Source organism: Miniopterus schreibersii, assembly GCF_964146895.1.
Source record: "Miniopterus schreibersii genome assembly, chromosome: 14".
NCBI classification, from domain to species: Eukaryota; Metazoa; Chordata; class Mammalia; order Chiroptera; family Miniopteridae; genus Miniopterus; species Miniopterus schreibersii.
The window spans coordinates 32,826,871-32,850,715 of record NC_138114.1 but is presented as its reverse complement, the minus strand read 5'-3'; the positions used below and the strand labels follow the sequence as shown (position 1 = coordinate 32,850,715).

At 44.8% G+C, this 23,845-nt stretch overlaps 1 protein-coding gene across 4 annotated transcripts in view; it reads left to right on the top strand.

Annotated features, from left to right (window-relative positions):
* The first annotated feature begins 5,858 nt into the window (after window positions 1-5,858).
* The window catches only part of SLC16A12 (solute carrier family 16 member 12), a 67,658-nt gene continuing 49,671 nt past the window's right edge, over window positions 5,859-23,845 (top strand). For 2 of the 4 annotated variants that reach the window (XM_081157578.1, XM_081157580.1), the window contains exons 1-2: window positions 5,859-6,043; window positions 6,838-7,004. The gene's annotated coding sequence lies outside the window, so the exon portion shown is untranslated. The remainder of the gene's footprint in view (window positions 6,044-6,837; window positions 7,005-23,845) is intronic. The other 2 variants (XM_081157579.1, XM_081157577.1) reach the window with 1 other exon arrangement.

Here is a 23,845-nt window from a genome sequence, read left to right as displayed (position 1 = left end):
GACCTGAATCTCTAACAGCCCGCTGGGCATTTCACGCCCGCCCGGAGCTCCGTGCGTCTCAGATTGAAGAGGTCACCAGCTGCCACCTCTGCGCTTATTTGTCTGTTAATGATCACCATCCTCCTAGCGGGAGACATGTCTCTTCCATTCCATATCTAATCAGTCACTTTGTCCTATTGATTTTCTCTGTTCTCATCAAAATGACTTATTTACTCCCTGCCGAATACACCTTGCACTTTCCCACTGCTAATATTATTATCGGGAGTCTTGCCTCAAAGAGAGCCTTCCTATGTGTGTATTGAAATGCTCTAGGAAGGAGGTCCAGCCCCACCTATAAGTCAGCCTCCACCTGGGCAGCTTCTCTCCCAAGCATTTTACTTTTCCCCTGTATTCTCCTAGCAAGTGTTAAATTAATTTCTTTTATCAAAATGATCATGCTTATTTTCTTTTTGAAATAGGTTGTGGTGAAGGTGTTCTTGAAATAGTTTACTGTTATGCAACGTCTCTCATTTGCATGGCTACTTCTATTTCAATTAGATTATATATTCCTTGAAGACAAGAACCGTGTCTTAAAACACCATTGTGCAGTAGCATTGGGCCTATGTAGACAAGACACTCAAAAATGCTGGTTAAGCCCGGCCAGGTGTGGCTCAGTGGTTGAGCATCAACCTAGGATCCAGGAGATCACGGTTTGATTCCTAGTCAGGGCACAGGCCCAGGTTGCAGGCTCCATCCCCAGTAGGGGGTGTGCAGGAGGCAGCCGATCAATGTCTCTCTCATCATTTCTATCTCTCTCTCTCCCTCTCCCTTCCTCTCTCTGAAATCAATAAAGATATATTTTTTAAAAAGATGCTGGTTAATTTGTTTACATTGAATTTGATAATAGAAATGAAGCAGAGACTTGCGTTATAGTTCACTTTGCAATTTAGTTGCTCATTAAATTGGTCCATTAAGCACAAATAATTCCTTTTCTCTTCTAATATCTTGTTTGCATGTTTTTTTTTTCCTCTTGAGTAATTGAAAAGAACATAATAGCATGATAAAAAGTGGGGGAAAAACTTTCGATAGATGTGTTTGCAACTTTTCTCTTTATACTATAAGGCATATCTAAGATCTGTAGGCATTGTGAATTTATCTTAGTTACTTCTTGCTTAAATAATGCCACATGACAAACAACCACAACACCTCCATGGCTACAACAGCAAAGCTTTACTTTTGTGCATGAGTGTGTAGGTTGGCTGGTCAGTTCTGCTGATCTGAGCTGGTCTCAGTGGGCTCACTCAAACACTTGAAGCCTGCGGTGTGGATTGTAGCCAGCTTTGTTGATCTTGGCTTGGCTCTCCTGGTATCTGGGACCTTGACTGGGGTGACTGAGCTGCCTGAGCTCTGCCCCACGTGTTCTCTCATCTTCCATCAGGCTACCCCAAGCTTGTTCTCATGGTGAGGTAGGGTTCTGAGCCAGAGAGCCCCACAGGGGCATGGACCCTTGAGGTCTAGACTCAGAATTAGCCCATGATTACTTTTCTCCCTGCTGGCTAAAACAGTCACCAGACTAGCCCTGATTTAAGAAGTGGAGAAATAGGCCCCACTCCTTGATGGAAGGAGCTACAAAGAATTATCAGGTCCAGCCCGGCTGGGCGTGGCTCAGCCGTTGAGCATCTGCCTAGGATGCAGGCGATGGGGGTTCAATTCCCGGTCAGGGCACATGCCTGTGTTTCGGGCTCGATCCCCAGCAGCGGGCGTGCAGGAGGCAGCCAATCAATGACTCTCATCATTGATGTTTCTCTCTCTCTCCCTCTCCTTTCCTCTCTCTGAAATCAATAAAGATATATAAAAAAAAAGAATTATCAGGACCAAAACATCATCAGTGCTGAGGGTGGAAGTCTAACTGAATTCGCATGGAGGCTGGGATGAGTAGCTGCTCAAGCTATATGCTTTGAACAGTACTGCTGATCTTACTTTATAGATGCAAACCTCAAGGCTTAGTGAGGAGGGTTAAGAAATTTCATGAGTTCATACTGCTAAGTGGTGAAAGTGGGATTTTACTGAGGTCTTCCAATTCCAGATCCAATGCTTTCAGTCATACCAGGACTCCATGAAGGTGAAAAATGGGTTAAAAGGATCCCACGGCTTCAGGCCATATTAAAGAAGAGAGCTGTAGCCCCAGACACCAAGGCAGTGATATCAGAGAAGAGAAACTGGAAAGTTTTGGGGAAGCTAAGAGCAGATTGTAATGATAACTTTAGTTCCTGATAGGTTAACATCTGAAGCAAGGGGGTGGGGAGAATCTCAGTGACAGTATCCACTGGGCCTCTGGTGACAAGAACTGGAGTTCAGAGAGAGGTCAGAGCTGGAAGTGCACTGCTTTTGACAGGCAGGTGTTAGCCACATTCCTGACAACAGAGGATCAGGATACGGGTTAAGAAAGGAGAGCCGAGAAATAGCAGCTGAATTCTACAAAAATGTTCATAAGAAAAGAAGTGAAGTGATGAAAGAGGGGCCAAGAATGACAATCAAGAAAGTGGAATCTGAAAGGTGCCCACAGGACGTGATCTTGTTTAAGGAGTCAGAAGAACGGGAGTTTGAGATTATTCAGAAGTCTGTGTCTTTTGGTGTGCAGGGAAGAATTTCGCTATTTCCCACTCTATGTATTGCCCTAATTTGTATCATTGACAGCATAAAATACATCTTTTGAATGCTGTTTACAGTTATCCTTAGAATCTTTATTAGTGCCCGGCCAGGCGTGGCTCGGGTTGAGCGTCGACCTGGGATCCAGGTGATCAGGGTTCCATTCCCAGTCAGGGCACATGCCCGGGTTGTGGGCTCGATCAATGACTCTCTCATCATTGATGTTTCCATCTCTCTCTCTCCTTCTCCCTTCCTCTCTCTGAAATCAATAAAGACATATTAAAAAAAAAAAAAAAAAGAATCTTTATTAGTCACAAAAATAAACTTTAGGTTCTATTTAGGTAAAAGCCTTACTTTTTAGTCCCAACCCCCAACCTTCTGGTAGCTCCAAGTCTGACACAGGCACCCTAAATATTACTCATTTGAAGCCAATGTTCTCGTTTTCCTCTGTTGCGTCTACAGTACACATCCTTGCTGGACCAAATAACAGGAACAAACAATTCCTTCCATAACAGATGTACCCTAAGGCGTCATGCTTCTGAGAATTGCATCTGAAAATTTATTTCCCTGTACCATGGTGCAATGTTATTTCAATTAACCTGTTTGTTATTTATTGGGTAAAAATGGTAGGGATTTGACCACGTATGCTGTGTCTCCGGGCTAGTACAGGTAGTGCCCAGCTCTGAGTGGGGAGGAAGAGCCGAGGGGAGGAGGTCGGAGCACGGCTATAAATGGCTGTACATGTACCAGAGCAGCTGACCACATTAGCAAAAGGTTATTAAATTAATAATGATGCACTGGAGAGCCATGTCCCCCAACTATTTTTTAAATGTAAAATGACTATTAATACTCATACTGGTTAAGGTTTTTTTGTGCATTTACTATGTGCAGGACATTGCATTCATCACATTCTGTGGATTATCCCAGTTTGACTCATAAGGATTGAATGATCTAGGTTTAATTATCAATTCCTCTACCTGACTTAGGAAAAGTGAGGCTCTGACTAGGATTTAGAAGAGCTGGAATATCTGGGCTCACCTTCTCACCCAAATCTTCGCCTCTAATCACTGTTGTCCAATAGAACTCTCTGTGGTGAAGGAAATGTTTTATATGCTCTCCAGTATGGTAGATGTTAGCCACATGTTGGTATGGAGCACTGGAAATGTGATTAGTTAACTAACCGGCCCTGAACAACAAACACAAACAAACTGAATTTTAATTAAAATTTAAATGGCAGTAGCCACATTTCATAGTCCTTTTGGACGTTGCAAATAGTTATTCTAAAGATAACTACAAAGAGCATTAAAAAGATACACTATTGTAGGAAATCTACTGGATAGCACTGTTTTGGAGAAATTCTTCATTTTTCTTTTCCTCCCTGTTGGAATTTAGGGCAAGTAGATGGGCTTTCTCCCCCCTGTTCCAGCTTCTTCGACCCTCCGACTTCAGAGAAAGATTCCTTTCCTCTTTCCACCTTCCCTTCTTTCACCCCCACAGTGTCCACCCCCATGGTATCAGCTTGTTCAACAACCTTAAGGGGAAACCCCAAAGGGTAGATAGGTGGAAGTGATCCTTCTGTCTCAGGAACAGCCTGTCAGCATTAGCCTCCACATGAACAGTCCACAATTACTCAGATCTCAAAAGTGAGAATCATTCTGCCAGAGACAGAAGCAGGCAAACTAAATCTGCACACTCTAGGGATAAAAAACAAACAAGCGCAAAACCCAAACACACAGCATTTAATGACATGAACAAAGCATTTGCTTTGGGCTTTGCTGGAGCCCCTGTAAGTGGTCACTTGGAAGGAAAAGGCTGTGGGGTTTCTTTCTATTTTCCAAAACGTTTTAAAGGAACTGGTTGTCCTACATTATTTAAATGGAGAATAGGGCTTATTTGCCACCCAAAACAATGTTTAACTAAGAGGAGTGTTTTTCTGAACCACTAAAGTTTTCAGGCCTTTAACCTAAAGACCTTCACAGATGACAACTCAGGGCTCAACCCTGCCTCTGCACTTATAAGCTCATTTTCAATGCTAATTAATTCTTTTACAAGCTGTATGTGCTAATTCTTTTATGTGTTTTAGACACAGATTCACCAATCATTCCCTTAGATGTCACCCGGAGTTTTTTTTGCAAGTGCAAAATAAGACTTCAATCCAGATTTATAAAGAGCAGGAAACTGAGAGGAGCGGAAAAGACAAAATAGCCAGAGGGTAAAATGATAAAGGACTGTACTGTACTAGTCTATTTTAAAAAAATATATCCTAAGGTATTGTGTGGCCATGGCACAGTACCTTTCTAGTCCCCTTGCCAAAATTTCCAGAAAGCTGAACTCATTTTGACACTTTGATGGACAACCAACTAAATCGCCCAGGGATTCTTGCTAAAATTCAAATTAGAATTCAGAGGTTCTGAGACCCGGCCTGGGATTCTGCATTTCTAGCAGGCTCCCAGAGGATGGCAATGCTGCTGAGCAGCAGCAAGGCTGCAGAAATGGACATCCTGGGGGCACCAGCTGGCAGACGCAGGAAGCTCCTGGCTCGGGCGGGGAGCCCGCGGACCTGAAGGCGGCCGGCAGCTGGACCGGGGCAGCGCCGTCACCAGCAGCCAAGTTCACGGGGGCGCGGTAAGGACCCTGCGCCTCCGGCTCATTCACTGTGGCCTCCCAGGTACCGCGTGAAACCGACGCTGTCGTCCCCGCTCTACATGGGGAAGAAACGGAGGCTCCTAAGGGACTTGTCCAAGGCCGCGAGCTATTCAGGGGAGTTGAATCTAGGTCCCTCTAACTCCAGGGGACGGTGCTTTTAACGGACACTGTGGGGGCTCGGCGTCCCGTGCAGTGAAACGGGCACGCAGCCTGGGGGGCCGGCGCCACGGGCCCCTAAGGGAGCCGCGAACGCTGTCTCTGAGATCTGGCTCCCGGACGCAGCGGGGAAGTTCCTTCTGAGAACACCAGGTCCCCTCCGCTCGCCCGGGCCGGGCACGGGCGTTGCCGGGGAGGGTCGGCCAGCCCGGAGCGCGCCGGCTCGGGGCGCGCGGGCCCGTCGGTTACATAACGCGAGGCGCCCCTCCTCCCCGCGCCCCTCACCCCGCGCCCCGGCCCGCACGCGGAGCGGATCCCAGGGGTCCATCCCATTCGCCCGCCGGGCAGAGTCCGCGGCGGAGCTGGGGCTGCGCGCTGGGGTTTCCGCGCCACGCTCGCCTGCTGCGGCCCCGGCCCCGGCCCCGGCCCCGGCCCCGCGGGCGCCTCCGCCCCTCGCGCTCCCCGCCCCTCGGAAGCGCGGACGGCGGCGCGTGGGGCCCGGGGAGGGGGGGCGCCGCCCAAGGCCAAGCTTCTCCGGGAGAGTTGAATCCAGTGGGTGCGTCCTGGAGGCATGTCGGGGCGCCGCTGCTGGGGCTGCAGCGGTCCACGCGAGGTGAGGACGCGCGGGGCCGGGCTAAAGGCGGGGGCTGGGGCAAGGGGGTGAGGGGCTGCGCGGCGCCGGTGCCTGGCCCACGGGTGCCCCGGACGCAGCTGCCCGCGGGCGACTCCGGCGCCGGGACCCCCGGCGCGTGGGCCTGAGAGCCGCCTCGTGTTATACCCTGTCCGCGCTCCCTGGCTCGGCTGCGTCTAAGGCGCGGCGGCGCGGGGACGCGGGCATCCTTCGTGGGGGGCGGCGGGGCGGCGGGGCTGGCGGAGGGCGCTCCGTTCCCCGCGCGGCCCCAGCGCCCAGCAGCGCGCAGCGAGCCGCCGCCGCCCCGGCCCTGGGAGCGCCCGCGGGGTCCGGAGGCCACGCGCGCTCGCCGTCGGTGCGGGGCCGGCGCTGCGGCCGTTCTCGGCGCAGGTGGCTGGACACAGGGAGCGGCCTTGGTCTCCGCCGCCCGCGGCTTTCCGAGCGCGTTCCCCGTGCGGTAGAAACCGCCTTTCTTCGGGATTCTGTTTTCTGTGTGTTTTCCGCAATCTCCCTTCTGCCGCAGGGAATGGCGTTTATTGCTCGCGGGTAGCGTAGCGCAAACCCAGCCGCCTTCAGAGCCTTCCGTCGGCCGAACTTAATTTGTCAGCTGCCTCCTGCCCTCGGAAAAGCGGCGGCGCCCGTAGCGCGCCAGGGAGACGTGCTCGTGGCGAAGCTGCGAGGCGCCACCCGAGGGGCGCTCTGGTTCGCCTTCCGTTTCACAGCTCAGCATTCGGGACGTCTTAAAACTTTTTTTTTTTTTTTTTATGTTGAGTCAGATGGGACCCGCCAGCACACTGGATAAGCCCTTCCATTCGGAAGGGGCTCTGATGAGTCCATCCTGCTTGTTTCTTTGCTGAGACCTGGGCACTCTGGTGGCACAGCCACCTTTCACCGGGAGGAAAGTCTTCAGGCTGCCAAGTTTAGAAACACACGACCTCCACAGGTATCCCAGATCCCCGGCTTTTAAAACCATCAACTGCCCCTGCAAAGTTTGTCCCCCAGCCCCCAAATAAATGTTATGCCAAACTAGGCTAAGGGGACCTGACCCTCCCAAGGTGCCCAACTAATGTCTGTTGGAGAAATAAAGGGTGGAAGTTAGGAGTAGTGGTTAAGGGCCTGGGTTTGGTCACTTCTAATCACAGGATCTTGAACATGAAAAAGGATTTTAGGGATCATCTGTTCAAACCTTTGCCTGCCAGCCCAGGAATCTCAGATTCCATTTGGCAAGGACTGGCTAAGCTCGTGGGGTTAAACGGTGATGGGACCAACACCAGAACCCAAGCCTTCCTCTTCCCATTTAGTTCAGAGCGTATTGCTACTGGGCATTTTGAACAAAAAATTATATAACTAGAATCACTTAATCACACAATTTTCCTGTTCTTATATATATATTGTAATCTTTAATTTTAACTGGTGGACTCCTGAAACAGATGAGAGAGGTTGATTTAGCCAGACCACCTTTGTAGTACAATTTTAAAAAATAGAAACCCTTAATTTTAAATAATATTTACATTCTTCTTATATAAAGATGGATATGCTGATACATCCCAGGTGAACTTCCAGAAGAAGAGAAGTAATGTAGTCAGAACAAGTTAAATTTACCCGGTTCCCTCCAAGGTCTGAGTCTCAGCTCCCTGTGGTGGTGATTGGTTAATTAAAGGTGTGATTTGACTGTGGAGCCGACTTTAGAAAAGTGGTTTGTATGAAGACCATTTGTGTGTTGTGATTAACACCATGACCTATAACACAGCTGAGAAAGGAATTTTGAACAAACTTATTTAGCATTTTAGCATTGTATTGCACTTTTCTTTTCAGGTTTTTTCAGTTTAGTTCAATTGAGCAGAGATTTATAGAGTGCCTACTATGTGCCTAGTGCCCTTCTGGGCATTTGGGATATGTCAACGATCAAAACAAAGAACGTTGACCCTGTAGAGCTCAAGTTACAATTCATTCATTAGAATTTTTCCAGGATTTTGTTCGGCTGGCAAAAGAGAATTTCAGTTTTGCCTAAAGTAGAGAGACAAACATAAATGTTCCAAATTATCTTCCTTCCAATCCAGTGATTCTGCTGATTTTATAATCACTAAAAACAAACAAGCAAATTCAGATGAGGTTACTTTGACTTTTATGAACTGACATTCTACTGTGCAAGAATACAAATCCCCACATTCGGTTATTTTATGTATGTTCTTTCAGTACCAAAATTACATTTCCTTTAGTGCAGGGACATCACTGTGGTGACATTAAACTTAATGAAGCGCGAGAGGGTTAGTTTTCTCAGTAGTGCCAGTGCCCCACGTCAGTATTGCAGACTGTAATTGTATTAGTTTCTAAGATGTAATTTCTTATTTATTTATGGAGATGGTGTTCTGCTCTTATTTTGTCTCACCCTACATGTTGCCCCCCCAACCCCCTCCACTTTAAGTTGCAACTTACTTGTAAATCCGTTACCACAGAAGTTTTTTTCCTTTTAATCAGACTTTGCAGTTTTAAGCATTTTCTAATTCTCTCAATTGCTTTTTCTTCAAAATGGCATGGTTTGCAAGCTCAGGCATGTTTATTGTTTTTAACAAAAGCTTATCAAAATGAACTTGGCCGTTTTTCAGTCGTTTACAGCCAAAAAAAAGTATTCAGTGCAGCTTTGGGGGTTGTTTATGCATTCCTTGCCTAACCAATGGCTTTGCTTTTTAAAATCGCCTATTTGGAAGCTATGCTTATGAGTACCTTTTTAGTGTACCTAAAAACTCACCCATTAAAGTGGTATAATAATTTAACTGAGAAAAACCAACTCCACACTTGAAGACGTAGAGAGATTTTGAGGACAAGGATTGTCTGTTTTTAATTTGTTCTACATCAAAGGACATCAAGAAGTGTCATTATCTCACAGTGTCTTACTAGAAAGTGATTTCTGTTAAATCCTTGGAGGAGAGTCATGATTTGTGATGGCTGCCAAGCAGCCACGGTAGCTGGTTTTCTTCATTTGCCCAACACTTTGCTCTGTCAGATCCTCATGGCCCCCTTCTTTTACCATGCATTGATGAATGGACTGAGTTGCTGTAGCCGGGTAGGAAGTTACACACCATTAACTCATTCCTTAACTAATGTGCTCATTCATTATTTACTTAGTAAATACGTACCGAACTTCTTATTGAAGATTTGTGTAAAGATTGTGCTGTGAGCGAGCACCTCTTTTCCTGTGCTGGCGGCTGTTGGGCATATCAGGGCACACACCTGCCTCTGAATCAGCTGACACCCTGGTAGAGAAGAAAAGACATTTTCTGACTAGCTATAATGCCAGTTACGACCACCATGAGATAGACAAGCACTTTGGAAATCAAAGGAAGGAGAGAGCCCTAGCCTTTTTGGCTCAGTGGTTAGAGTGTCGGCCCATGGACTGAAGGGTCTCGGGTTCGATTTTGGCCAAGGGCGTGTACCTCGGTTGCAGGCTCCATCCCCAGCCCTGGTCAGGGCACCTCTGGGAGGCAACCAATTACTGTGTCTCTCTTACATCGATGTTTCTCTCCCTCTTCCCCAACCCCTTCCAGTTTCTCTGAAAAAGCAATGGAAAAATATCCTCAGGTGAGGATTAAAAAAATAAATAAAAATAAAAGGAAGGAGAGAGCATGTAGGCACTGTGAGGAGTCAGGGCTTAGGAAAGACTTTCTGAGCTGCTCCTTGAAAGATGGGTAGGGTGGAAAAGCTTTTGCAGAGGCAGAAGGGTACACCTGTCTCTGTGGAAACACATCCTTGCTTCTTTTTGCAGACACAGAAGACTTTCTTATGGGGACCAGTGAGGCTGTGTTGGGTTATATAATAGACAGTTATCACTTTTACACCCTCTACATGCGTACCTTTCGGTAGTGGGTAGCAGGTAGTGGGTAGTGGGTAGTGGAGTACTGACCGACACTAAAACAGATCATTGGGTTAACCAACCCTCTCCTTTCCCTCCGAAACACGTACTGGTTGTTGCTCAGCGCACATACCGCTGTGGCAAATAACCGTCACCATAATAAACTGGTGTACTTTGCTTTTATCAGTTCAGGCGTGCACTGACAGTGGTGTTCGGTCATGGTCCTGTTTATTCCAGTAGTACTTTCTGTTGTAATTTTGCAATGTAATTAAATGCTACATAAACTGATGTAACGAGAATGGCAAACAGAGAATGCTATTCCTGTGAAAACTAAGTTGATTGCCATATAGGGTCATAACAGTAAGCCATGTTAAAAAACAATATCAACACATGCTACAGCTTGGATAAACCATGGAAACATTACACTAAGTGAGAGAAGTCAGACACAAAAGGCCACATATTATACGATTCCACTTATATGAAATATCCACAACAGGCAAATCCATAGAGACAAAAAAGTAGATTAGTGGTTGTCAGGGTATGGGCCTGGGTAATAATGGGTACAGGGTTTCTTTTCAGGGTGATGACTATATTCTAGAATTAGATCGTGGTGATGGTTTTACAATATTGTGAGTGTTCTAAAAACCACTGAATTGGACCCTTTAAAATCATTAAAATAGTGAATTTTATCTCAATCCAAAAAAGACTATAAAAGAAAATAATGTCAACAAACAAGCTAATACTACTTAGGTATGGAATGCACCGCTTTAAACTATTGGAAAACTGTAATAAAAAATCTAGAAAGATTTTGCACTCAGGTTTTTTCACAAGTGTCTTTAAGTTAGTTACAAGTGCTTTTAAGAAGTGGAAGCAGAAGGCATGCAGGATCACGGCTCAGGGGCAGCCAAGGTCCAGGCACTGAGGCCAGCCAAGAGCAAGAGGCAGCAGCGGCCTTGGAGGGAACCAGGCGAGGAAGGGAGGTGGTGCTATATCCCCCCCCCCCCCCAGAAGGCGCACATTGTGCAGCAGCGAAAGCTCAGGAGGTGGCCTCCTGGGGACCTGGAGGTCGGTATCCCAAAGACGGAACATGGTGTGGTGATGAAACCAGCACCAGCCTGCCGGAGAAGCTGGTGCTGCTGAAGGCATCCCCCCTCCCCACCAAGAAGAAGCAGGTTGGTATCTTCCACCTCCACCAAGACCCTTCCTAAGGACGCAGCCGTGCCTCCGCGCTCAGACCTCTGCAGGTGTTTGTTGAATGAAGGAAGGAAGTGTTTCTGCAAAGAAAGTTTTGCTTTTCAGTGGCTCAGTTACTGTCACTCAGTGCATCATCTCTATAGAGCACACCCTCCCTTGAGCTGTCTGATTCACGGCATCAGCATTTGCTTTGAAAGATGTACAGCTCTGTAAATTGTAAGCAGCTGATAGCAACACCAAGCCACTCTTGTCTGTAGACTTGCAAATTCCCTCCCTCCCAGCAGAGTTTCCACTGACCACCCTCCTCCTCCTTGGTAAAACCAATATGCCTCTGGATATAAGGTACAGCATCTGCCTGGATCTCACATGAGTTCAATAAAAATTTTAACACGTGTCCATCTTAAAACAAACAAAAAAAAATGGAAATCGGAAACCTGGTAGTGGTTTACCCAAGAAAAGCAACGCAGAACTCCAATCATGACCTGATAGCCAAAGGTAGTGAATGATTTTACTTTTACTTATGTGACTAAAGTTGAAAGAAAATATTCAAAATACATCAGCTTTTTCACTCTCACCTTTTACTTACTTCTGATTGCTTCAATTAAAGCTTTTAATGTTTCAGTTTCTTAAGGCACCAACTATATCTTGAAAATAGCTCATCTCTGTATCTGGAGAGAAATTCCATGTTATGAGTCTCTCTTGTGGATGTAATATTAGTCACTTAAGACTACAGAGGAGACCTGAACCTAGTTTTCAAGTTCCAAATCACAACCCTTTCCCCTCACCCCCACTGTCTACAGCTCCCTGGTTCGTGCATGTAAAGTTGTAAGATAAAATCTTAACCACACCAATACTAAAACATTTGTTGACTTCATAATTTTTCAAAATAATTTCTAAGACCAATTAACCATTTTCTGGTTTATTTAATATATTACAGATTAAGGTTGTAATTTTCATGGGAGTGAGCTCATATTTATCTATTAAAGCAGTCATATATCCTGAAATAGCAATTTCAGGTCTCTGAACATGTAACTTCAAAACAACCCCACTCATAAACCAATGTTAACCTTATCGTTATTAACTACTCACGAGACCAAACTCACAGGCATCACTGCTATCAAAAAGAAGTGGTTTGTCCAGGGGATGTCTGACAACTGAGTGATCCATCACTCAGTTGATTCAAGTCTATATCAGTGGTTCTCAACCCTGGCTACACATTAGAATCACCTGGGGAAGGAAAAAATATTGGTGCCAAGTACCCATCCTCAAAAATTCTGATTTAGTTGATCTGGGATATGACCAGGGCATCAGTAGTTTTTAAAGCTCCCCTAGTGAATCTCGTGCAGGCAGGGTTGTGAGCCACTGATTGATATACTACTTTTACCTTTTTGGGGTTGTTTTTTTTTTGCAATTTCTTTATACGATGTCCACTCAGTATATGGGAGGCTCTCCCAGTGGTTGAATGGGTTTTCACTGATTTTTCCCACTATGGGACTCACTGAGCTTATGTCTGTACAATGTCAAAATAACCAAACCAACCAGACTGGTATCATTACAATCAACTAATCAGTTGACCAACTTGTTTCTTGATTTTGGTGATGATGATGTCATAGGTATATTTTTTGAGGACAATAATTTGGTCTTTTTCTCTACAACAGTCTGTTTTCTCTGTAATGCTTACAGATATGTCCTTATTTATTATGAGTTTCCTTAAATGAGTTGTCAGTCCTAATTTTTTATTTTTTTGAATCAAAATAGATTCTTTAAATATAGGACCTTTATATAAGAAAAACATTTTATAGGACTCATATAAGAAAGATAGCAGTTTAAACCTGGCCTCATATGACTTAAAATATGACTAATTTTAGGGTTTTCCTTGTCATTAGTATTTACTGTCTTTGAGAAAATCTTGTGAGGTGACTGACATATAACATAAAAAACACCGATCTCATGCTCTAGTCTTTTTGCAATGACATTTGTTCTTATTTTTTAATACTCATGGAAATTCTCTCCCACTGTTACCAGTTAACTTTCCCAAATTGTGCTTTAACTGTTGAGTCTTGTATTAAAAATAACACCTTCACGGATCTTGACCAATAGTTTTGAACTGTGTTTCGCAGATTTCTGGGAGCTTCACAGAGCTTCAGGGACTGTTATGAGGCATGGGGACAATGTGGTGGGGGCAAGATGTTCCAGTGTCCGGCTTAGGGCTCCTTTTGGTGGTCTCTCCAGCAAGTGAGCAGGTGTGCTATTCTTGATTTCCCTTTTTTGGGTTGCCAAGTAAGATTTTATTTGAACAAAGGATTTCTTGAAAAAACAAGTTTGTAAATGACTAGGCCACTAGATCTCAAAGTTTCTGCTTCCATTTCCCTGCCAAATTAGTTCTGGTAGCTCCTAATTGATTTTTAGCTGCCACTGTGCATCTGTGTTGAAAAAACGGGCAGACTTTGGTCTCATTATCTTTATATCCTCCGTGCTTGTAGGGAGAGAAAGCCGAATGAGAGTTAGATGTTCTGGGCAAGAAATATAGATTGGAAGCTGTCAACATAGAGACTCTGTGTAAGTCACGTTTGTGGAACTAACTACCAAAGGAGAGTGTGAAATGGGTCAAAGATAAAATCCTGAGGAAGCGCTGTTTGGGGTCAGGTGCCCTCTTCTGTACTCATATTAACCTAATACACATTGGTTAATGAAGTTTCCTTTTTTATATTTTAATTTGCTATTTTCCCACATATGCTTGTGCATAACTGTCAAGAGTGTTGGCACATGAATGTATATGTGTGGGGTGGGGGTAGGGTCAGAGCACAGGCCATGGAAACCAGCCAAGGAAGTTTTCTTTTCCTTTGAAGACCTTACATCCTGCCCAAAACTATAGGGCTCCTTCTACATGGATATTTAGGAAAGGAATGAGAAGATAAACTTGAGTGTTTAGCTAGTGGATTCAGCAGAGCAGACAGCCATTGTGGTATTTTTTGGCATAAAATGATTTGTTAAGAAGTATTATGGTTCCTTGACTTTTAAAATCTTGCCCTTTCCCCCATGTCTTGGTTCTTCCTTTTGGAATTAGAGCCGTGACTGTTAACATTCCAGGTGTGTTCCCACTGAGGCCCAGGGGTGCGTGCCATTCCATAAGGGTCTGAAGCTTCATTTTGTTTCATTAACACAGACCCTGCCTTCAATGCGGGCCAGCTGTTTGGCAAATTGAGTTACAAGGCTCACCAGGCAACAGTGCAGTAACTTAATTTTAAAACTCATAAACGTTCTTGGTAAAACTCCAAGTACCTGGGTAATGAATAAATACATGCTTATAAATAAGATAAAATATTGTCCTTCATAGGTGTTTCAGTGGTAAAATGATTGGTCATTGTGTCAAAAATTAAGCTCTACACATTTTTTCTCTTCTTTTTTACTTCTTTAGTTTGACTTCTTTGATTATCTTACACATTCAAAGAAGATAAAATATAGGCAACCAGATATACAGATTTTCTTAGAGATGAAAGTCTTCCTAAAATTTTAAATGACGTTGAGTACCTGATGCACGCGAATTGTCGTCTCAGAATCATCCTGGCACATTCTGCTTCCTGTATAGATTCTCACATGGTAATATACCTACTTGGCTACAAATACAGGCTATGTTAATGTAACGTTTCAGTTTACTGTTTTATAGTTTTAAGCTGGGGAAGAGATATTTGAATGAGGTGAACTAGAATTACCTTGGAAGTCCCTAATAAAAAATACTGTGATGAAATAATGTTAAAATAACTCAGTGGCTTATTCAGCAGGCTGAGTACCCAGCATGCGTTGGACACTGCAGTGTGCTGAAGGGCCACAGAGGGTAGACAGCCATCCCCAAGGGCATACAGGTGTGTGGAGAGACAATCACAGTATTGTGATGAGATCCACAAGTGACGGCCTTCCATAGGAGTTCAGAGCCAGAGGCATTGCCCACTTGAGGTTGGTAAAACTATTAAAGAATCACAGAACTTCTTGAGGTGAACAACCCAGGGAGGCCTTTCTAGGCTGTAGGAGCAATAGGTACAAAGGTACTGACGTGGGAAAAGGCACTGTGGATTGAAAGAACTGCTCGGTTCTTCAGGGCGATTTGATGTGATGGGCCCGCAGGGTACAGATGAGTAGTCAGGAGTGAGATCACTTAGGGTCTTGTGTATCACACTAAGGTACAAGGAGTTTTGATTTTGCTTTGGCTGCTGAGAGTGGTCCTTGAAGATTTTAAAACAGAAGAGCTGGGCAGGAGAGGGGTTTGGTGATAAAATTAGATTGTGTTTCAAACCGATAGCCCTGATTGGGGCTTCAAGACAGGTCCAAGAGGGTGACGAACTAGGGGTCCACTGAAGTGATATAGATGGCAAATAAGGCTAATGCCTCATGGTAAGACTTTTGCTTTATTTATATTTATTATTATTGGTGCTTGCTGCCCTGTAGGGACTGTGGTAGAGATGTTTGGTCAGCAATCTGATACTCTGTGCAATACAAAATTGGGCATCACTGGTTGATAGACTTGGTTGAAATCACATGATTGGATGTAATTACCTGGAGAATGTGTGTAGAGTGGAGTGTGAAATGGGTCAAAAAACTGTGGATCATAACCAGCCTGTGTTCATGTTCTACCAGAGCCTACCTTGGTCTTTGTACCTTTCTTTTTCTGCTCTAATGTGTTGATCTTTTCAACTGGACCCACTGCGAGGGCAGGGACTGAGTTTTGTTTACGGTGTCACTGCCATTGCACGGCTTGAGGAAGCATCGTTCCTCTGTCCGAGTAGTCCTGTCTCACTGTGAGTAGCGCCCTCTGGAGCCGTGCTTCAGCTGTCCCTGCTTAACAGGTCCCAGCAGCTGTCATGGTACCTGACATATGGTAGGCGTTCAGTATGTTTATTGAATGAATGAATAAATGACATATATAATAAGTGGTCAGAAGAAGGACCTAGCAAAGGAGGTAAGAAGCAGGGGTGTGTGTGAGAGAGAAGAATACACAGGAGAGACTCCTGTCATGTAAATTCCAGGGAGAAAATTCAATAATGAGAGAGAGAGGTCAGCAGTGCCAAATGCTACACGGAGGTCAGTTCATTAAGGATGGCAGAGTTAGGGGTCATGGTGCATCGCCAACCACAGCTTGGGTGGTACGTAAGGGGAGCGGGAGGCAAATTCCATTCCCCTGAGGTGGGAATGGGAAGACTGGCGAGGAGCTAGCCGTGCGCACAGGTCCTCGGGAGGCTGGCTTTGTGAGGGGAAGAAAGGAATTGGTGGTATCTGGAGAGGCCGAAGGGGGGTTTCTTCCCTTCTCTTTCCTTCTCTTTCCTTCTTTTCTCACTTTCTTCTTTCCTGCTTTCAAGATGAGAGACTTGAGTAAATTTATAAGCTAAAGAGGACCTGATGGAAAGGTCTAGGTTCAAAATATAGAAAAGAGGAGAGGGAATATTTACTTGAGAAATTAAATATAAGAGGACACGTCTATCGTTGGGAAAGGCAGAAGAGATGATGCATGCAGACATGAGTTAGCTGGGGAAGAGCTGAAGGAAAGAAAAGGGAGGAAAATCCACGCAACAGCCTATTCTCTGTAAAATAGCATAACTGACATGTTTTGGACACTTTCTATGTTTTAAGCATTATTAAAATTACTTTAAATATGTTAGTTCACAAATTTCTTGCAACAACTCTGGGAAGATGAAATTATTATTCTAATTTTACAAATGAGACAACTGAAGCACCAAGGGATTAAGTATCTTGGCTGAGGTTATACAGTGACTAAGAGGCAAAACAGGACGCAGAGCTGTTCAACATCATGCCATACTGCTGGAAATGAGGGTACATTGATCACTTGGGACTTTGAATACCCTTTGTGTGCACAGAACAGGTACAACATAGGGTTGCTGAGTCACTCCAAGAACTTAGTCTGTGCTGAAAATGAGAATTATGTTGCATCGTCACTCTGCAAGGTTGAGAGATTTCCTCTAGCAAAACTTGCCTTACCGGTTATCGGAGTGGAAATGTTTGGATATTTGCCCTGATGGGGAATTGGGGATTGGGGATTTGGAAGGAGTGGGGGTGCCAGAGAAAAAGCAATTGATGTGATAGATCATGAGCTGTAGCCTCTAAGGAAAAGGAAATGAGAGCAGGGCAAGCTGATGAAATGGGAGAGAATGAAGGAGCAAGGAGCCTATGGGCTCAAGGAGATTGAAGACAAGAAACAGTACTAGTTGAGTTGGAGACCTGTGGAGGTTAGAAAGTTGGGGTTAGAGAGGAATACTTCTCACAACAACCCTAGATTTCAGAAGTGATGGTTGGCACCCGTGATGATAGGTTGATGGTATGGCTTTGGGAATACTTGACTGAAATGCATTGGAGGTGAATCTTATGGGACACTGCAAGGCCAAAGTTGAGGCTGAGACCAGCAGAGATGTTTGGTAGATGTTGACTCTGTCCCTCATTGGAATGGTGCCCAGAAGCCCTAAGGACTAGTCTGGACTTCAGAAAACTGCAAACTCAAATATGTGATGGTCTTAGAGAAAGATCCAAAAGGTCACTCATTGCTATTGTCAAAGGACAGTTGAATAGCTTATATTTTGTACCGTAGTTTTTGAAAATAAGAACTTGGAAGTATCGATTGGCAAAACAACACATTTCAAAAGTAACTTTGGGTGCTTTAGCCAAATGGTCATAATTATTCTGGAAAGAAAAGACTACGTGCTTTGATGAAGCCTCTTCCTCTCCCTTCTCCCTACTCTTTCTCCGGGTAGTACACCATGCAGCACTGTCTGGGCAGAGAGAGGCAGCTGAAGGCCATCAGGCTTCCAGATGTAGAGTTTGTTGTCATTTGTGGGGGTGGGGGTCATGGGAGAGGGGCTGGAAACGTCAGTGGGAATCAGTGTGGTGTTTTTGCTTCTATAGTTAGCCATGTGATGGGAGCCAGCAGAACGTGTTTCCTTTGTACAGCTGTGCATACCAGTGACTCCTTCTCTCTCTTTCTCATTGAAGATTTCAGGAAATCAAAATTAGGTCTGATGTAAGCTTAGAAAGCCCCGCATGTGAGACATGGAGCTACTGCGGAGGGATAGACTATGTGTCTGGGTCTGACAGGTAAGTGGCATGTGTAGATAATGTATCAGTGGGTGTAAAGAACAGAAACTCCAACCTGGATTGGCTTCCCTAGTAAGGAGAATTCCTTCATGTGGTAGAAAGTTCAGGAGCAGAAGGTCTGGGCTCTGACTTTGCTTCTCTGTGATTCTCTTGACTCTGTCCCTGCGATGAGTTGGTTTCATTCTCAACCTGGTTCCCATCATGGTTCCAAGATGGATACAATCGTTTGAAGGGTCACATCAGGATAGGAAACACCCAGTGGAAGGGGAGAAGCCACGTCTTCATGTCTCGTCAGTAGTGAGGAAACCTTTCCCAGAAACTCCCAAAAGACTTTTCCTCAAGTCATCGGCAAGGATGGGGTCACTGCCTTTTCCTTAATTCAGTCCATGACTGGCAGGGGGAGCAGGATTTCTGTGATTCTTGATTAACCATCGGGATGAACTGGATGTTGATTTCCAAGAGAAGGCTGAGGCCATTGTTATGAGATTTCAGCCTTGTCAGGAAAAAGAGCCCGGTTAGTGGTCAAGTCCCCGACGTCAGCATTTGCTGGCAGTATGAACTTTGACAGAGTACCAATTTCTGTGAGCCTCTGTTTTTCCGTTATAGAATCATTGTGGGACTTGAAAACACTTTACGTAAACTTTAAGGAGCTATACAAATGGTAATTATTCATTTAGTAATAATAATTATAACAACAACTATAATAATAAAAACAGCAACTTCCACTTACTGAGCACTTACCTGTTTCAGGCACTTGCTACAGGCTTAAATGCATTGCCTTTATTGCTCACTGAACACATATCAAGCACCCATCACACTCAAGGCACTCTACTAAGTGCTTTATTTCCAATCTCAGTTAAGCTGAGATCTGGAACAGGAAGCTCAAGGAGTAGGGACAGAGAACAGGTGCAGGCTCAGTTTCACCCAGAGGTTCCATTTTTTTGGCCTGTGTGACCGAGTAGTGGCAGCTAGTTGTGGGGCCTCTGAGAGTTGCTCTGCTGTTTGCCACAGATTGCCTTTAGCTAACTAGTTCAGGGCTCACTGCACAAAGCATTTGCAAACACAGGTGTATATACTTTTAGAACACTAGATGCTTTTCTTCCCACTATTCCTTTATTTCCCCAAATATAAGTTTTTTGCATATTTGTGCTTTTGAAATCCTAGAGGGGTTTACAAATATTTATTAGGTTCCTGTATATATATATAGTTTCACCTGCACTTAATGAAGGCAAGCCTGGATTTGTATTGCACTGAGGTTTGGGGGTCAAGTGACCTATCAGGCAATGAAGTCAGTAAGTGGTGGGGCTTCTTTTTTTTTTTTTTTTTTTATGTTGTAAATTGCCCTGCTTTGAACATCACTGTGAAGTGAACTACTTCCATTTCTTCCATATTTTGTTTTATATCCTTACGGTAGTTTCCCTGAAGGAGAATAGTTAGGTCAAAGAGTTTGAACTTTTTCTGCGGTATTGGCTGGTGGGTTCACAGAAGGTTTTTGAGTGGTGAGAATGACACACGTGTCATGTTCCTTTGAGATCAGGCATTTTCTCATTCTATGGCGTTTCATGTGCCTGGGGTCATAAAATATTTCCAGTAAATCTAAACTGTTCGGATACCACGTAACTTACTCTTTCCCAGGCCCCCCTCACAATTGTAATAAAAACAGTGTTTCCGTGGCTCAGCCTGTCCTGGACTTGGAGGAAATCCAGCCCGGCGCCAGTCACTCCCCATTAGTTCCTGAAGTCCTGGGGAGAAACGAAACTGGTGCATTTTGACCCCCCTTCCCTTAGGATGAGTGACTGCTCTTGAGGAGTCGTGATCTGCACGCAGGTAGACTCCCTGAAGACCTGTGTCAGACACATGTGCTTTTTATTCATAGTCCTGGCCCTTTGGGGAAGGGAGAGCTGTTTGTGCTACTCTGGCTTTCTCCGTGGCTCTACCCTGCCCGCCCAAGCCGGGAGCTCTGCTGCACTCCTTGGACAGTCTTAGAGTAAATAATGGGACAGATGAAGTGGGAGGTGCTCTTTCTTTACCGACAGAGGATGAATCCGGAGTATTTGTCTTGGCATTGTGGTGGAGGTAGGAAGACTTTCATTCATGTGACTCCACTTCCCATGTAACTTTTCAACAATTCCTAAAATGCTTCTCCCCGTCTCTTCCTACCCCCTCATGAAGTGCTGGTGAATGTAGCTATGTAGCAATGGAAAGTCAGAGGGAGGAACTGCCGTGACTCTTAAATAGATTTTTAAAAAAATCATAGTTGTGACCATAGTACACTTCCCCAGATAATTTTTTTATTTTTTACTTATGTTGGGGAAAAGCCCTGAAAGTCTAAATTCAGGATTGATTCTGAAGAACTGACACGTGGCCTTATTCAAAGTCATAATAGGGCAAGGCAGCTGCTCCCAATGGTGGCTGGCCAGGAAGAATCCACAACCCTCCCAAGAAGGGGCTTCTTTTTTATAGGGAGTTAATAGTAAAACCATAGGGTGGGTAGTCTTGTAGACCACCAGAAAAATCAATGCATTCCGGAGTTAACAGGTAACATCAGGCAGTTATCACACTCTATGCTTTCATTAACCTCCCTCCTGAGGGCGTGATGTGTAACTTTGGGCAGCCTCTGCTAGTCCACCAAGCCTGAGGCTACGGAGAGTTGAGAGTCCAACATTGCCCAGACATTTGCTGCTGGAGCCCTACTGCCTCTCAGTGAGTTCCCCTACAGTGCATTTATCTCCCCTCCCCCCCGAAAACACTAATGTGTCAGGTACGGTAATAGGCAAAAGAGGGTGACCACCCTTGCCTTGGAGGGGCCCATGGACAGACTGACCGCACAGCATGACCAGGACTGTGAGGAAGGTGGAGGGTGCTGTGGCAGGAACTAAGTTGTTTGGGGAGGACCCCAGAACAACCCCTATATGAAGTAGGTAGAAAGTGGAGGCCCAGGTCACATGGGAAAGCCTGGATTTCAACCCAGATCTTTCTACATTCCAGTTGCAGGTTCTTTATTTGGTTTCTTTTGCCAAGTTTGAATTTTCAAAATTACCTCTAAAATAATTCAGACTTTACAGAAGGGACTAAAGGGCATTCTGCTTCCCCCACCTGCTCCCATACCCGGGCTTACACTGCTCACAGTTCGGTGGGTGTGCTCCCAGGCCACCACCTCTGCATGTACAAATAGCCCGAGGAAACCTCAGGTGTGCCGGTCTCCAGCCAAACAGAACAGCCGTGAGGGCAGAGGCCCCGGTCAGGAATGTTCTGTCCTCTCCAGGACCCACCTGGGTGAGGTTCATGGCACGCTGGGCTCTGGGAACCAGGGCACTCCCTGGTTTAGCAGCAAGAGTATCCTGGCAGCTAACCCTTTGGGGAAGGGAGAGCTGTTTGTGCTACTCTGGCTTTCTCCCTGGCTCTACCCTGCCCGCCCAAGCAGAGCGCAGAGCCCCTTGCTGTGCCGAGGTTGGGAGGAGGGCCAGGGGCTGCCCCTTGCTCATCTCTTTCTAGTGCTTGCACTTGTTGGTGCCCAGCTACTGTTGCATTGAAAACATGAAGATGCCCGGGCCCTAGTTCTGCAGGTACAGCTTTGGACTGACTTTGGGCAAGTTGCTTCAAAATGAGAAGAGTCTAGTCTCCATTTCTCCAAATCTAAGGTGCACTATTTTTCCTCCTTATTTTAATGTTCCTGAAATAAGATGTGATTGGCACATCTTATAGATGTATATATTTAATATGCTAGTGTTTCTTAACTCTTCCTTTTTCTCGAAAAGCTGTTATTAAGACAGTGGGGTAACATAACATGTTATTTTGGGATCATAGGAATGTGGTAATCAGTCTTTTGAGGAGTTGTTTGGAGAAGGGAGAATGCCTGATCACCTACTTTGCGGATGGTAAAGTGCTGTATAAATTATAGAAGATCAGAGCAGGCACGGTTACTTCCCAGAGATGCATGGACAGAAACTTCTTGATGAAAAATGTAGCAACAGTCTTCTGTTCAATAAAGCTGGTGTTCTGGGTTATAAGATTGTACATTTCTCATCTTCCTTTTCCCCAATAGGACTCAATGAGCTATTTTCATTTTTAAGTATGTCTTTATTGATTTCAGAGAGAGGAAGGGAGAGAGAGAGATAGAAACATCAATGATAAGTCACCGATCGGCTGCCCCCTGCACACCCCCTACTGGGGACTGAGCCCACAACCCAGACATGTGGCTTGACTGGGAATCGAACTGTGATCTCTTGGATCATAGGTCGATGCTCAACCTGCTGAGCCACGCCGGCCGGGCCTATTTTTATTTTTAAGTAAAAAAGTAAAACATGGCTCTTAAACATTTCTTTCTTTTTTAAAAAAAATTAGGCCTTGGCAGAACAGTTTGCCTATCATGGATTTAGTGGATTCCTGGCCATTATTAGAAACATCAGATTGGCCACAAAACTGTTGTAATTTGAACAGAATGTTAATCCAAAAGAAGGGCTGCGGTTCCAGTGGGAAATGGCAATGTCAGTCCCTACGGCATGCCCAGTAATGTGAGGGGATTAAAACAATTACTCAGACTACTCCTGTCCCGGTGGAGTTCAGTTTGGAGAGCCTTCAAATGGGGAAGGCTAGGCAATGAGCTAAAACTTCTTTTTCCAGCTCAATTCACTTAATGTGCCCTAATAACAAGTTCGAAGGAGTTTACAATCTAGTAGGAAACAAGATGTTTCCCTTGGCAGGGAAAACAGGATGCTTGCTTAGCAGATTCCTAGTGGACACAGGATCAGAGAGAATATTAATACCCCTGCAAGAAATCTTACCAGTTATTTAGTCTCCATTTACAAGTAAATGGTCTTTCACAGCATGTAAACCAGGGTTGCAATGCCAAACGTTTTTGGAGGCTTAAGTATGGAGTAGCTGAGATGTGACATAAGAAGGGTGGCTAGACCATAGCTCAGTTGAGAGAACATAAGCAGGGGTGGGGCTAGACCATAGCTCAGTAAAGCAGGGGTGGGGATCCAGCCCACGGGCCACATGGCCCTCAAAATCATTTGGTCTGGCCCCTGCCAAGGCAACTACAGGTGGGACTCAAAATTCAATAAATCTAGGAGCTTTTTTCATAGCTAATTTTTAAGTTGATAATTTTGTATGGGCCACAAATGAAGTTATAAATATCCAAATGGCCCTTAGCAGAAAGAAGGCTCCCCACCCCTGGTGTAAAGGCTCATTCTCTCACCCTTCAACAGGTACTTAAGTTCTGTCCTTGTTGCAGGAGACGTCGGTGAACAGAAATCCCTGCCCTCCTGGAGTTTACATTTGTTAAAACACAAATAACTGTGCCCATTAGAATGATCTCTAGAGTAAAAGTAAACGAGTCAGACCCATTGTTCTGTGAATAAGTTGCACACATTTCAATTTTGTTAGCTAATATTTCTGGATAAGTGATTTATAAGTAAGAGAGAGCTTATTTCTGGCATTCTGCTTGGTCTGTTGCCTTAATTTACCAAATAACCACAATTATAAAGTACTATTAGTTCAACAAGGCAGCATCTGGTTTATTTCATTCTAGTTTTGCTATTTTATTGAAAATAAAAAGCATTGTGAGAAATTCTATCTGCTCTTGTACTGATTGTGATAACTTTCTGCAGCTAATTACTAAAGACTTCATGCAGCGCTGTCCA